Here is a 17565-nt window from a genome sequence, read left to right as displayed (position 1 = left end):
GGTACCTAGAGCCACCAAATTTTGAATAACTTAGTCCTCTAATCTAAGACGGGCATTTGGAAGCCCGAATTTTGAATTTTGAGTTTCTTTTATTATCCATTTCAAATTTTGTAAAACGTTAACGGATTTTCGATTAAGAAACTCAACAATTTTGAAGCGAGCAATAGCAGCAACACTGTACACACACACACACACATATTTAAAAAAAAAAAAAAAAAAAAAAAAAAAAAAACCTTTAGCATGCAAAACTGTCTATCGGAAATTCTAAAGATATGCTGTTTTTAAATATTTTGCGGTATCGCTATTAAATTGAATTTTTATATGGTTTTACATGATAAAGTGCGAAGAACATGATAGTTAATAAATAAAGATAACGTTAGAAAACGCACCTTTGGGTGTAGTGTAAAATCTGAAAGCTTTCAGCCTTTTTTTTTTCCATTTTTTTTTTTTTTTTTATTTTTTTACAAACATTATACCTGTTCTTGTTAAAGGGGAATGAAACTTTTTCAAGTCTTACATAAAACATTTGAAATATCCATACAAAAGAAAGAAAAATTAACAATTAGAGAGAAGAAAAATGATCCAGATAAAGGAAAATTCCCTAAGGCCAACAACAACAACGGAACGTTGTGATTTTTATGAAATGTTGATGACTTTTATGCTAAAGAGAGATACAACTATAAATAACAATTTTTTAATACTTCTTCATTTAAAAGGGTGGCCCACCAACGGCCGAACGGTAAAGTCGCTGAACACTGGTAGTTCGGTTCGAGGTTCGAATCCCGCGAACGGGCTGGCTGCATGGGCGTTTTCATGGTTTTCCCCATGTTTAACGTGTATACGAGCCAGTTTCCGTTAGAAAGTCCTCCACGAAGGCATCCCTCCCCTTAGGCAGATAGCCTTATGTGCTTTGCCATAATTGAATACATCTACGCCATTTAAAAGAGTGTGAATATTCGCTTTCATGAGCTGTGGAAGTTTCAAGACGGTATGAGCCACAAACTTTCCTTTTTGGAACCAGCCAGCCCGTTCGCGGGATTCGAACCTCGGACCGAACTACCAGTGTTCAGCGACTTTACCGCTCGGCCGTTGGTGGGCCACCCTTTTAAATGAAGAAGGATTAAAAAATTGTTATTAATGATTATTAAAATGATAGAAGGTAATAGCGAACGATTTTGTCGCTAAATATCGATAAATTAAACTATCGGTAATTCAAATTGCGTTTCATTGAAAATATCATTTTCTATCTAAAGTCTAAATAAATAAATAAATAATTTAATTAAACTTTAATAACTAAGGAAATCAAAATTAATTTGTATTTCCTCCCTGAAATCTAATATTTGGTACACTGCGAAAAAAAAAAGGGGGGACAGTTCTATATCTTCTGTTCTACTGGGACGATTGACAAAATTCAAATTGCGTGTTTCATGTCTCAAAAGCGTGACTTTGGATATATATTAGATTTACATATAGCAATGATCTAATATAGGTATTTTGACACAAAATCGGACTCTTAAACATACCAATTTTTTTACATACCAATTTTTTTTTTTCATATTTCGTTTCTACGGCTGAAATTATGCCTAGATATTAAATTTTGTAAAATTGGATGCGAAATTTATGGAGAAATTCAAAAATGAATCTTGGCACAATTTTTTTTTTCAGTTTTCGCCAAGAATAATTCACTTGGCGAACTTCTTAATATGTGGCAACCAATTTTACTTTCCCTTCCATTATGCCGTAGCTGAAAAAATGCACCTCGTTCCTACCTTTTGACATTGTGCATGTGGGAAGAAAAAAAGTCTGTTTCTACTTTCAAATAATTTTATCAAAGTGTCTATACCACATTTCATGCTTTATCGGTTTCAACAAATATGCCAAATTTCAAAACGCACCAAGTTATAAATTCACGTATATCTTCGGAAATTGTAAATAGAAACCTGTAAATTTTTGCAGGTATGTTTAGAAATATTATAAGGTAGTTCTTCCACTTCCTTAGCGTGCCTTCGTGGTGTAACAATAGCACGCTGCGCCGGTATTCCATAGGTCCGTGGTTCGATTCCCGGCGAAAGTGGTTGCATATTTTTCATCTCTCTGGCTTCCAATTAATCTAATAACTCTACAATATGTCTGCTTTAACATGATGTTAAAAGCTTTATAGACTATAATTCAAAAACGTTTTTGGAAAAAATATTAGTTATTTACAAATTATTTAAAAAATACAAATTTTAAGAATAAATCATAAAAAAGTGTGAGTTTTATTATTTACTTATCTTCCCATTTATCAAGATTACCCTTCTGTCAACTAAATTTTGAAATATCAAAGAAAGAATCAAATAAGTTTAATAAATATATACCAAACTCAATTAACAACGAGGAGCTAAAATTTTGAGAGCTAATGTTTTAAAATCCGATCGTGCGATTTTTACAAAACTTGAAAGTTTGGCGTAAATTGAGTACTAGAATGGATATATGGAAAAAATTCGGTATGTTACTTCAAAAATACTTCGATTTTGTGTCAAAATACCTATATTAGGTTAGTGCTATATTTAAATCTAATTCATATCCTAAGTCGCACTTTCGAGACATGAAAAACGTAAGTTGAATTTTTTCAATCAGCCCAGTAGAACGGGAGATATAAAACGGTCCCATTTTTTTTTCGCAGTGTACATGCAAGACATTTTTGCGGGTTACGCTTTGTAATATAAACACACGGACAGCTAAATATTAAGTTCTTAGACTCAGATATTTTCCAAATAGTTCTAACAAGTTTAATTAATTATTAAATAATTTACTTCCTTTAAACTAAAAATAATTATGAAAACTCTCAAAGTTTTTGAAGAAACTTTTAGGAGCAACAAACCTTCCAAATAAATAACAACTACATATTCTCTTTCTCTTATTTATTAACCCTTTGACGTGGGGTGGTCGTGCCCTGAAGCCACCATTTTCCAAATTCTTTTTCTCCCCTTTTTTCCGAAATTTTTGAGTGAAAATGAATTAATTATTGATCTTTTACATCTAAATAACACAAAATGACTGTAGAATCATATATGTTTTAGGTATTAATACTTCAGATCGGATGCCTTTTAAAATTCGCTTTAATAAAATTCGCAAAATAATTTCCTTTTATTAATATAAACAACTTTAAATTTCAAACGTTAGTCATCGCACATCATGATTTCTATCATAAACAATAAAAAATTGCAGTAATTAAACCGTATATATAAAAAAAACCTTCTATATGTATGGCATTTGCTATGTGTTTTCTAGTGGCGACCACTGCGCCACTAGAGCATTGTGTCACAATGCTTACAATCATCTAGAGGCTCGGTGGTCTCGCCTTGAAACCACCGGCGTTTGCTTCTCTATGGCATTCACTTGCTTTTGAAATAGGAATGTTTATTTTTACCCGGATATAGATAAAGGGCTTTGAAACCACAGAGTTATTTTATTACTAAACAATACATGCACCTGCCCAGTAAAAAGGTCTTTCTTTTCCAAATACTTTTCTCTGACATCAACACACTTGCTCCCCAAGCTAGTATTGTGATTTTATAAATTATTTCCTGTGGTTTAAATTTAATGTAAATATACTTTGCTATAATTAAAAATAGAAATTGCGTAAAAGTTTTATTTAAATTAAAAATATTTTCTGAATATTTTGGGACGAAATACGAATAAAATAAGTATGAATGGGAAACGAATGATCCGTACAAAGCCAAAAAGACCAAGCCCCCCCTCATTAACATAAAAAACCACAAATTTCATGTGCCAGATGAAAAGAAACTAAATAACGCTGGACATATACCAGTGAAATTTAAATCCAGGCAGTTTACATTTTGTAGCACAAGGAAGAAACCTCATAGAACAAGATGTATGTGCGAAACCTGCAGTGTGGGTCTATGCATGTACCAAAAAAAAACGAAACATGCTTTAAACAGTGTCACAAAAAAAAAAAAAAAAAAATCTTTGAAATTAAAAAAAAAAAAAAAAAAAAAAAACACCGAGGTTTTTTTTATCCTTATTTTATTGAGTTTTTTAATCCATTTATCCAAATGTCCTTATTATATAGGTACTTATATTTTCACTGCTATAGAAAAATTACAGAAATATTGATTCTTTAAATTTTCTGACGATTTTCTTTGTAAAATAATGTAAAAAAATTATATATAATGCAATTCTTATATACATTTTTTTAAATCTGTAAATTTCGTCATTTATTGGAAAATGGTAAGTTTTGTTTTCCTACTACATCAGTAAGTTTCAAAGTCCTAGACGCGCGGTGGTTTCACAGTGCGACCACCACCCACAAAACAATGGGCAAGAGTAGATTTTTTTTAATTCATATATTATTTATCTCTAGGTTCATAATATTCAATTTCTAGAGTTTTTAGTTAAAAAAATTTAAAAATAATATCGCGCGCGTTAAAGGGTTAAATTTTGTTCGACGCATAAATAAAAGTATATATATATTTGCATGCAAATTATTATAAACTTCTTTATATCATACTACAGCTTGAGGCATGGCGTTTCAGTTCTCACAAAGTTCGTAGCCTAGAAAGAAATTAAGATATTACCGTGACCATGGATTGAAAATGCTCATCAGGCAATTACGTTATATATTTTTATTAATTTTCATCTGCGAAAAAAATATGCCCAGTTATAAATGCATTTCCAAACAAAGCAATTATTTTTAGTGCAAAAAGTCGTAACTCAGCATATTTATCTTGATATGTACGAATAAAAGTTAATAAAATTTGTATCTTCAAGTCTTTGAATTTATATTACAATCTTAATCAATTATCTCTATTTATGGATTTTTTGGTTCATTAGTCATGTTCGTGTTTGATGGAAATGAAAATAATATACCTTGAACTTCAAATTATTGAAATCTCAGGAATATAGTGATTGCAACAAATACATAATTGAAATTGAGCCGTCTAATTCGATACAGACTGGCTTTAGATTTGATATAGACTAGGCAATCGATGTAGACTGGCTTTTAGAGTTTCTAGATTTTTGTTATAGATTTACTGTCACGGTAAGAAGTTACAGCACTACCTAATCTAAAAGCTTTGTTTTAAACACTTCCCATTTATCAAGATTACCCTTCTGTCAACGTGCCAAATGCTCTCTGAACTTTTGACATCTCCTAAGTGTTATTGATATCTCGCTACTACGTTTCTTATATTTTATTTCTGTTCCAGTTTTTAATTGATTACCATTTCCGAGTTTCTCTGCACTTTATATCTTTGATTACTGCAGACATAACGCGAAATACCTTTTATTTAAAGAATATTTAAATATGGGAAATCAAATTAAGAATGTAATTGCTCACCATTACCTCTGGTCACTCCAGGACATTTTTAGAAATGAATGAAACATCTCTGAGAACAGAATTTGTTCTAGGATGAGTTATACCTCAATGAAAAGAACGCCAGTTTTACGTATTATTTCTATAGAATTTCATGTCACTTTCATCCCAATCAAAATTCTTCTCCTGTGAAATTTACGTTTTAAATATTCTTATATTGATTACACAGTATTAAATATTGTTACGAAATGCCCAGCTGCCGTAGGATAGGTTCCCCGCAAAGCGGGTTTAGGGTTGCCAGATTTGGCGATAAATCGCACATTTGGCGAAAAAAGTAGAGATATGCCGTGGATGGAGCGAGAAAGAACTCTTGCCAGTTTTCCCGAAAATGTTCTCCAAGGCAGGTCAAACGCAATAAATATGCTTCCTGTACGCTGAGTAGGAGTTTATCTTGAAGTGTATCTTGAGTGTGTTGACTTCAGCAGTAGTGCTTTGGGTTCAAAGATTATTAGCTTCAGAGCGATCGACCGCATCGGAATCTGTACTTTAGTGATTTGCTGTGAAGCTGTATTCACCGTTATAGCCTGAAGGCTGCGTTGCTGACTGCTTCAGCGTGTTTATCGTAGTTTTCTGACGTCGGTAAATGTGTCTTTGAAACTCTCCTGCGTAATACTGACGACTAAATTGCGTTTTTGATTCTTCATCAAGTGTTGTCATCAATCACTCCAAATACACGAACCTGTCGAATGCAACACTATCTTACGCTAATTAAATATCCTCATTCTGGCTTAAGTTTATCAAAATTGCCAATTAATAGGTAATGTTCTCCTTTTTACGTTTGAACTATTCGTCAGTTTAGTCCGCCCGGTAGCGAAATGGCTAGCGCGTCGCGCAGCTGTACCACAGGTCTGCGGCTCGATCCCCGGGCTGGGCAAGGTTGACTCAGCCTTTCATCCCTCGAGTGGTTCGATAAATTGAGTACCAAGTTCCCTTGGGGACTAAACACCGGGGGTCCTGCGACAAGCTGACCACTTGCCCAGGGCATATGCTGATGCACCCTGGCCACCAGGTCAAGAAAGCAGATTTCGGGGCACTGCAGGCAGTGGCTCTCTTGGGCTTTTGCGCAATTGAGTTTTTTTTTTTATTCGTTAGTTTGAAGAGGGCAATGTGTAACAGAAGAACTGTAAGGACTACCTGCAGACAACGTAAATTTAGTTCAATTGATAATAAATTGTGTACCCTTGATACTTGCGTTGCTGTTGCAGTATAACAAAAACGGAACGTCGGGCCAACGTTTGTTTCAGATGGAGGTGTGAGTTCAACATTCTGCAGTAGGATGGCTCATGCACTACGTGCACGACAACATTAATGAGTTATAACTCGAAAAGAGGTAGAGAACACTGTGGGCACTGGTATTGTGGTGCTGTGGAGACTGATGTACATGAACAATAAATAATATGCTGCATGGTTTATTTGCAAGGCGAAACATTCAAAAAGACAAATTTATAGGCTACAAGTGCTTACAATCAGGCAGCAAGCTCCTACTTGAAGCTCTGCATTTACCTGATTTAGAAGCTTCAGTATGGAACATGCAAGTAGGTTTATTGATTTAAGGCAAAGCTACTCGAGGATATATGCCTATGAAGAGAGCTGCCTTCGTAAAGGCGTTTTATGGGAAACTGGCTCTCTACCTTCGAGGAGTTCTGCATGAAACGGGTATTGGTAGAGGAACTCTATACAAGCCTGCATGAATATTTGAAAGTGCGTAAGATTTGTGCTCGGTGGTAACCTCATAGGCTCAGTAACCTGCAGAATCAATAATATGTGATAATGTGCCAAGAATCGTTGAATCGTAGTGTGCATATTTCACTAAAATGAAAGATAAATTTCAGGCTCCAACATTCACTACTAGCAAGGAACTCTCAAGAAAGTTGTAAGCTAAATTGATTTTACTTGGTCGGCTAGATATTTACTTGAACTGTGAAGCGACTGTTTGCTAAATTCAAACTGTATCGATGACAAGACGTGAGAAGGGTAAAATGACCCTTTTATTCAACTCAAGAAGTAATCTACAGACAACACCCCTGGTGTTTACAAACTTAGCCAATACTTTTGGTTGCAACTAAAAATAATTCTAAAACTAAGTCTAAGTTAAATAATCAGCCGAAGTTGCACAGAGAAAATTAACGCGAGTTGGCTCTTAGCCCCATCACCGACGCACAGAAACTGGCAATTAATATGCGCTGCCGTAAAATAGCAAGCTTAAATGTCAGCAAAACAATATGGCCGAATGGAAAAACAGGCTGTGTCTTATGAAACTCAGACACCAGTTGAAGTAGCATCTTTTTACCCTACTCAGCATAACACGCGAAACTGAATGGTAGGAAATGGAAGTAAGGGAAGATAAGTAAATGAATAAAAGCTGATTAGTTTAAAACTAAATAATTCCTTACAAGGTATCTGTGAATGGATTCGCTTTATATCTAACAAATAGCTCACTGCAGTAATCTGAAAACTTTCTTGAGTAAGAAGGGAATGGTGAAAATAAAACTTGTGTATGTATTCTGATCATTAAATTATTTTCTGGCATATGACTCCTCTTGGTAAAAATCAGTATTAAATGACCTAAGTACGTTAGGACCATTAATCAGAGGATAAAAATGCATTTAAATAAAATCCTATCATGAACAATTCAGTTAATGAATTCTTGACAATAAGGAATGATTACTCAAGTAAAATAATTATAATGGCGATCGATTTCTTCCATAGGATTATGTAACTGGTTTTAAATTGCAAACTTGGAAGAAATTTTATGTTTATTAATGAGTCATCTATAATTTCATACTTTACTGTAACTTCTCCTTTGCGTATTCTTCACCAGAAGGCAAATGAGTAGCCATTTCTTAAACTGAGTTTTTTATTTTTAGACACATCGCAGTTTATGGCATCGCATACGAGCTAAGTTGTTAGTTTCCTGCCAACTCTCATATTTGTAATTATTCGGCTTTGCGTTCTGTCTGCGTCATAGGTACGAAAACAATTACGAAAGGGGGGATACAAAAAAGTCTTTTACACAGCCCCACAAGAAAAAACTCACACGGAGTTAAATTCGGGGATGTTTTTCCTTGATGTGATTCCTCATTTTTGCAGCCTTTTTACTGCGTGATTTAGCAGAACTGCGTGAAATGAACGCAGGTACTATCAGTACCGATGATAGTACCACAGTCTAATAAGTTAAATACAGTCTGGCAGGAACTATATTCTCGCATTAATGTATGCGGTGTGACCAATATCATGCATAGAATACCTCTAAGGGATGTAAATAAAACTTGAATTATTTGTATAAGTGAAATGTTATTTTTTGCGTATTCGTCTTAATTTGTTTAATATAGACTTCTGAAACTCCTGAAAAAAAAAAAACCTCAAAGGTTTCAGATTTTCAATTATGTGCAAAGGGACTTTTTTAACGTTTTATGTGTTACCTTTATTCTTTAAATATCGTGTTCTTTGCACTTAAACCATAAAATTCCGTTCAACAGGAATGTCGCAAAATAATTTTAAAATGAGCATATATTTAGAATTTTCGATACACAATTCCGCGCGCTGGATATAAAAAGGTTCCCCCCCTTTGTTGTTGCTATTGCTGGCTTTTAAATCCTTGAGTTTGTTAATAAAAAATTCGTTAAAGTTTAATATGAAATCGATAATAAAACGAATTCCAAATTTCAAATTTTGGCTTCCAGATGCCCATATTCGCAGTAGGATTACGTCATTCAAAATTGAATGGCTCTAGGTACCGTTTGTTTTATGCCAATGAGAGAAACAAACATACATTCATTCAGATTCTTCATTATTTAATTTTCTTCAAATATAATACAAGGCGATAGTATTTGGTGGCAATGATTTGAAAAGTGATACAGGCTTTTTCAAAGCAAAATTGAAAAAAGAAAACAATAGTCTTTCAGGGACAAAGCCCCTTTGGACTAAAAAGAAACTTCTGAAAAAAGAGAGGGAAGTATATGAATAACCCAGTATAAATTAAAGATCTTTACTCTATAAGTATGCCAGTAATTACTACCAACAGTATCGTCTTAACGGCATTATGAGCCCCTAGGCAAACGAATGTACAGGCAATGTAGCAGAACACTTTAAGAGAAAGCTATGCTAGAAAAGTAAGAATACAGGGTGGCAAATGCATTTAAAATTGAGCCAAATTACTTAGATACGCATTTGTGTATCTAAATAATTTGGCGACATTTTAGCGACTTATTTTGTAGCCAAATTTGGCCACCATTTGGCGACATTTGGGTCCGATCCCTGTATCACCGTAATATGTATTGAAATTAAATAAATGTAATTCATTGCCATGTTAGCTGTAACGGTAATCCCACAGTTCCAGTAATTCCAGGCTTTCCAGTAATTTCGAGAAGCAGAAAGTACAAGAAATATCTCTCGGTGGAAAACTATTCAAGGGAGAAGACAGAACATCTTCTCTCCAGTTTAGTTAGCTGCTGTTGTTACTGTTTGGAGTTCAGCGTGAGATCGAATTAGTTTCCTCTTTAGATGCGCTTTGCAATGCGTTGCGTTTAAGATTATTAATAGTTTGATGTGTAAACACTGATTCTACTGTGTCATACTGTGAACATTTGTAAGAATATTTCTGTTGAAAATTCCAGAATTTTGAAATATTTCTTTTGATAAAATTAAATTTGCATTAACCTATTATCGGACTTGTGCATTCAATCTAGTACGAACCTGTACGCACGCAACAATATATTATATATTTTCTGCCATAATACTGACAATAACTCCGAAAATCTCTAAGTTGATTGACCGCGTCCATGAGCAGCGCTACGTTGGCGTACCATAACGAAAGGTATGTTACGTAATACGAAAATAGAAGGTTATATACGTTTCCAACCTTAATAAAGTAACACTTAATTAAAATCTACCTGCTATAACAGTAAAAACAATTAACTTATGAATCACCGCAAAAAAGAAACAACTTATACAAATCGCTAAAATTAATTTCTCGCGGTCTTCAACATGATACCAACTACCACTATCATATTACCACATCAAAAGAAAGAGTTTCTACTAACGAATTTCCCTTGACAAAAATTGTCCCATTAATGAAATGAAGTTCTGAAACTAATTTAGAAACCCAGGTCCTTCTTTTCACTACAACATGGAAAACAGAACTGCTGCTTCAGTATTATAGAACACTTTTCTAGTGGAAACATTGTTTACTGCTTCCCTCGACGAGAACTTCTTTATCAGCAGTCTCCAGACGTTTGCAGCAGCTGATTCTTTTATGCATTCTAAGCAGTAAGGAAGACAACTTTCAAGACAACATGACATTCCTTTCGAAGTATATCTTACTTCGGTTTAAGAAACCTTTACGAAAGCGATTTTATAATAACATGTATTGTTATTAAAAATCAGTATAAAATAGCAACAATTTTTCTGTCAGAAGGAAAATAAAATAACGTACCGCAAAATAGAGTTCTTTTAGCTTTAATTTATAAATGGATGTAGTAAGAATAAAATAAATGCTACTGAATAGCTTCAGACTTTAATGGTCGCCCAAAAGAGTTTGTTAAGGTCTTTGTCGCTTTCGCTGAGCTCGCAGTCTACGAGACTGCTCTTGCAGTCACTCAAGCTAACACTAAAAAAAATCTGACGTGTACACCACATGGCTTCCTTGTACGGAATATTACATTATACGCATTTTTTTCTTGCATTTCATTTAAACTTATTGGATTGAATTAAATCTACTTCGTCGACAGCGAATAAACCACAGTAGAATATATGCACTTTTTAAAATTTATTTTATTTGTTTACCATAGCGAAACTCTGGCGCTAGGTACACTTAACAGTATAATATTTCGTTCATATTATAACTATGTCTATGTCTATTTCGTAACACAATTAAGAGGCAATCGGCTTAGTGCGGCCTTTACCAATATATTATAAGTAGGGTGTCTTTAATGATGAGTTGAATCCAGATGGAATGTACTTTTTGCACCTAGTGCAGAGTCTCTAGAAGAGAAGTAAACGTGGCCCCACGATGTGAGGATCTGCAGCTTGAGGATTTCTGATCCATATTATAACTCATACTGCACAAAATTTATATCATTTAAGCAATTATCTAATCGTTGCTTATGTTCTATTCAAATACTATAATAAATCTAGAACTATATATAAAAGAAATTAAGGAAACAAAACAAAAAAAGAAACAAAAAAACAGTTTTTCACAGACGATTTAGTATTTATCATTCAATTAATTCAGTTCTCGTTTCGCGACAAGAAAAAAATTACAAAAAAAAAAAAAAAAAAAAAAAAAAAAAAAAAAAAAAAAACCACTCAAAATATCTGTATTAACAATTACGAAGTAATTCTTAAATACTTATTTCCTGGAAAAAAATTCAGAATGGATTAAGCATGATTTAATTCGTAATAATAAATGAAGGCGTTATCTTTGTTGTTGCGAAGCTTAGTCTCTATAGATTGGCAAGAAATCTACCATTCTGCTGCTTCATATGTAAACAAATATGTCCGCCATATTATTTAAAACTTAAGGCTTAACCGCATTTTATCTTTTAAATTGTTGATAATTGTACAAATATTGCTTCCAGATTTACAAAACGCATAAAAACCTTAACCGTAAGATAAGAATAACATAATTCAATCATTTTAAAACAAAAAATGTACAATTTACAAACATATAAGAGTAAAGAAACTGAGATCACAAAGCCGGGTAACAGAGTGGATATATATATAAATATATTTATATACGTTTGGTGCAGCCGATTGCAACCCAAATACGAGGTGCACATCTACATGTTATAACAGTCCCATATACAAAATTTCAACATGCTGAGGCTACTCGTTTTTGAGTTATGCGAGATACGTACATACGTTCGTACAGACGCCATGAAAAATTCTCTTCAGAATTCATTTTAAAGCAGTTTTATAATTTTTTGAAGGAAAAGAGTCTTTTATTCTGTCCTTACGTACAGATGTCACGCAAAAACGTCGTTAAATTGCATTCCATAGCGGTCAAAATGGGTATTTTCGTTGAAATATGCTGCCTGAAACTTTTCGCGATTAAAATACTTCCTTTTTACTGCGTACAAGGAAGTAAAAAGAAAAAATTCTGAAAGCTTTCAGATTTTATATTAAGCCAAATGGGTGTTTTTTAAACGTTTTGTGTTTTACCTTTATTTATTAAATATCATGTTCTTCGCATGACCACACCAGTGGCCAAGAGTGGTTAAGACCACTGAATACTGATAGTTCGAGCAATTTTCGAATTACACAAACAGGCTGAAAGCATGTTTGTTTTTTGTAATTTCTCTATGCGTATTGTGAATATGAAGTATATTCCCATAGAAAAACTCTCCACGCAGTCATCTCTCCCCTTATGCTCTCAGCCCTCATTCGCTTTGCCATATTTAATAACCTAATCTATCAATTCAGTCCTATTTTAGTAAAGTGGATAATAGAACCGAATATTCATATATCAAGACGGTACTATCGAGGCCGCTTGGTATGTGTTTTTAATGGTTTTCCAAATGTATAATTTTAACACGAGCCAGTTTCCGTAAGATTAAAAGGAATTTCTTTCAAGGATTTCATTTTAATATGCAGGAAGCAATTTCTTTATTCTTGAAAACGAGAAATAGGAAAACTGAACTGAAGGGATCTGCTTGAAGAAGTGTATAAAAATATCAAGTTACTATATCAAACAACACTGAATGCAGAATTTATACAGGGGCTGTTCGCCCATTTTTAGATGAGTTTCATTCTAAATCTTTTACTTAAACGATTTGTATTTTAAATGTTCTATTTAATAACCCTTATTTTTCATTATCTTTCTACATCGTAATTTCCAAGATAATAAAGCATTTTATAGTATAGGACGAGGTAATGTATCTCGTTCCTATTGAACAGTTTTCCAAAGTCCAACGAGGGTTGTCGGTCGATATTTGAACAATCTACTTTTTAAAAGTTCAACAACTTAACCATCCATGGCTGATACATCAGGAGATTTAGAAGGAATAAGATTGAAGGATCTGTATGGCCTTGGTACCCGCTTCTTGCTTCATTTCTTCTAGGAAATTAACAGTGGATTTTGATGTATGGGTGCTTGCTTTGTTTTGATGCTGTGCTACTGATTGATGGCGCTGTGAGTAAAAAGAAAGTATTTCATGCTTGAAAACAATCATAAATCCCTTGGAAAAACTTTCTTTAGATTCTTTTAACCATGTTTTATGATTTTTTATCGTCTTTGATGATAATAAACGAATCTCTTTTTATTGCAGTCATATAAATACACCCAAGATTCATTTACTGTGACAATATTTTTCTATTTTTCCCGAATAAATATTTATTGTAAAGAATTCTTCAGCACGTTCTGCTTTTGGTGATATTTTGCGGAGAAAGACGGTACACATTAAGTTTTTTCTCCTTTTTAAAATTCAAATCAGCATTAATCATTTTGTTTGCAGTTGGTACTGAGCATTTTAATGATTTTAAAAATATCCTTTGACTTGTGAGATTTTCCTTGAACGTTAAAGATCCTATCTTTGCCACATTCGAAACATACCGTTTTTTTTCTTGAATAGGTATTTGAAATAATTTTCCCACTTGAAGCCAGAATTTGACTTTTTTGCCTATCTTGGTGACAGTCTTACCTATTTTAATTTTAGATATCGAAACAACACGCCTTCCACACCGTTTTTTGATAACTAGATACGAATATTTTTCTTCGGAAAGAGGAAAAACTTAGTCTTCCATAACAAAGTCCATTCTTTAAAAGCGCCATTTTGCATGAAAACAAGACTGTCACCTTATAAGGTATTTCTCCCGCCTTCTTAGCATGCCTTCCTGGTGTAGTGGTCAGCACACTGAACCGGTGTTTCAGAGGTCCGTGGTTCGATTCCCGACGAAGGCGTTTGGTAATTTTTCAATCTCCCTTGCTTCCACAAAACCCTAATGTCTCTACAGTTGCGCCCGAACTAAAAGGATTGTGGATGATAACTCTCCATATCCAGTATCTGGCGATTGGGCCCTTTAAAAACCGCCAGTCGCCCTTTAAAAGGGAGAAGTATATAAGGTATTTCTCCCGCCTTTTCTAGCGTGCCTTCGTGGTGTAGTGGTTCTGCACGCTGGTCCGGTATTCCAGAGGCCCGTGTTTCGATTCCCGGCGAAGGAGTTGCTAATTTTTCATCTCTCCGGCATCCAAAAACATCCTAATGTCTCTACAACCTAATAGACGATATTTTATACTTTGACAAATATAGATGCAGTTAAAAAAATATTCCAAGCTGACAATTTTTTATAGCAACGCAGAATCGTCTAAAAATTGTGCGAACAAGCCTCTGTATATACATTAATTATAGACGATAATTTATACTTTGACAAACATAGCTGCAGTTAAAAAAATATTCTAAGCTGACAATTTTTTATAGCAACGCAGAATCGTCTAAAAATTGTGCGAACAAGCCTCTGTATATACATTAATTATAGACGATAATTTATACTTTGACAAACATAGCTGCAGTTAAAAAAATATTCCATGCTGACAATTTTTTATAGCAACGCAGAATCGTCTAAAAATTGTGCGAACAAGCCTCTGTATATACATTAATTATACACGATAATTTATACTTTGACAAACATAGCTGCAGTTAAAAAAATATTCCAAGCAGACAATTTTTTTATAGCAACGCAGAATGGTCTAAAATTGTGCGAACAAGCCTCTGTATATACATTAATTATATAAACAAATGTACTACTTCCTAACGCCAAGGAAAGTTTTGCACTGATTATAATGTAAAAAACGTATTAAAAAAGATGATGAGAAAATAAAAATAATAAGATACTAAAAAAATGTAACGAAAGTTAAAATAAATTAATAAATTCATTTCTACAACAAATAACGTTAAAATTTACTTTCAAAAAAGAAGGCAATTTTTTATAACGAGTTTTGAAATGTAAGCCTTAGGCCCAAATTAGGGAGAAATTGTAGCTAAAAAGCAAAATAAAAACTAAAAATGCCTCGAGGCTGTACATCATCGAGAGGGGGTGGGGTGAGGACTGCCCCGAACACTTAATTAGGTTACATTTATAAAATACATAAGTGTTTCTGAGAGTGCTCCAAAATTTTTAGTTTTCTAAATTAATAAAAGACTTTCGAGGCCACTCACAAAATCAACCTCCCACGTTTATGGACTTTGTCACAAATAAAATAGACAAAGTAAAACTGAAACTTATGGGGGTAAAAATGCTAAATTTCAAGTAGCAATTTACCCCAGCAGCAATTAAAATTTCTCACTTACTTTGAAGCCTACAGTATCGTTATAAATAGCGTTTATCGATTATTGGTAATGTCCTCATTCTCGTTTAATCGATAAATTGCTAAGCAACCCTTTTTACTGCACTGCATATAAATCTCACATTTCTGAACTTTATTGATCTCGTTTTAGTTTCTTAGAAATCACTTTTATCCTTTTTTTGAAACATTTGCTGTTGGTTTAACTTTTTTTATCTTTTAAATGTCGTAAGAGAATTACGACCTCAATCTTTAACGCGTGTTATTCTTTCAATAAAAACTTCCCTCAAGCGTGAATGCTAGCAAATAACTGAGAATTAAAGGTTTTAGACATAATACCAAAAGCACTGTGACTAGCAGGAGCTTTCAGAATAAAAATGTTCATGCAAAAAAGGTAGATCGTGAGGGATAATTATTTGTTTAAAATCTTATGCATTTTCATTAGTCCGGCATAAACCGTCCCTCCCCCCACCAAAAAAGTATGATTTATTTTTAAAACAACATTACTCTCTAGGATGCACATAAAAAATGGGAACTTACGTATTAACGCCACCGCAGCTGCAGATTTGGCGGTTTTTAAGTGCCGCCAATCTACACCTAAAATTTTTGCGACAAATCATAAATTAAAACACTTTTAAAAATCAAAACACTTTAATTAAAATTAAAGTAGTCAATCGGATTTCGGTGGAAAATGGGTCGATATAGAGTTTAACATAGATTCAAAACAGTCTCTGTTTTCTTTGACCTGTGGTTGTCGCCATATGAACTCCGCTAAATATGATTTTAAATTATGTCTCGCTGCCCCCTTATGTCTCTTGTTCTTCCATTTAGCACTGCCCCACATTCTCTCAACTGTTTGTGTATTAACTCCTGTATCAGGATCAATAAAATTGTATTTATGATTAACTTTAGCATGTAGGAATCCTTCTTCTTCTATTCTATTTGTTTGGTAACTATCAGAATAAATTTTATGCTACCTTCTGCAACGTTTTCAATAATTTTATTAAGAAGGGTAGAGCCAGTTCTATTAGGAACAGTGACAGCAAACGAATCTTTTTTTTTTTTTTTTATCTATATATACTACCAAACACCGGCTGTCCGAGTAATACTTGACCGCACGTATTTTTATGCTTAGTAAAGAAACTTTCATCAATTTCCACATTGTAATCTGGTCCTCCTACCTTCTTGCTTGGTTTATTCTCCATATCCAAGATACATAATTCACGCATGTGATTGTTCCAATCTATAACAGTTTTATCCGATAAATCAAAAAATTTAATACTTTTCAAAAAAATTAATCGACGTCAACTCTTCGCACCAGTAGTATATGAATTTCAAAGCTGAACAACATGGAATTCTGCCTCCTTCAAACCAGTTGTCTTTTGTAAGTCCTACTTGCTGATCACACTGTCTTATCCAAAACGTACGTTTACCAAAATAAAGTTTCATATCATACGAACTGGTACATTTTCGTTTCTTTTTTTGGTAACATATTTCACTCCTGAAAAAATGAAATTCGATCTTCTTCTGTGTTTGGCAAATCCGAAAGACGCATTTTCGCTACTAAATGGCTACTAAATGGCGTCAAAAATCAGCAAATCACAAGGCAAAAAGGAAACTGCGTGCGAATAGCTTATTCACAAAGTCTACAGACCGTTTCTACTGCTGTTTTCTCTGATTGGTTAAAACAGGAAACGTAGGGTTACAGAACCTAGTGCTTGGCGACATTTGGTTCATTGCCTTTAGAATTTGTATTTGAGCTTGGTGTACCAAAAATTGTGCGTAACCCTCCCGAAAAACCCCAGCTCAGCGGTAAAGAGCGCGAAAAAAATTCTCACTTATAGATCGTCGGTTCTATCCCCGATCGTAGCTTACATAAACTCTGCTGTACGCGGATTTATTTTTATTT

General features: G+C 33.8%; 1 long non-coding RNA gene across 1 annotated transcript in view; it reads right to left on the bottom strand.

The window, feature by feature from the left end:
• The window catches only part of LOC146998326 (uncharacterized), a 398279-nt gene that overhangs the window by 51556 nt on the left and 329158 nt on the right, over positions 1-17565 (bottom strand). The gene's annotated exons all lie outside the window — the stretch shown is intronic.

The sequence above is a fragment of the Stegodyphus dumicola genome, chromosome 3, assembly GCF_044657685.1.
Source record: "Stegodyphus dumicola isolate Sdum_Otavi_A_Nest chromosome 3, ASM4465768v1".
Classification (NCBI taxonomy): domain Eukaryota; kingdom Metazoa; phylum Arthropoda; class Arachnida; order Araneae; family Eresidae; genus Stegodyphus; species Stegodyphus dumicola.
This window is presented reverse-complemented; position numbering and strand designations above follow the sequence as displayed.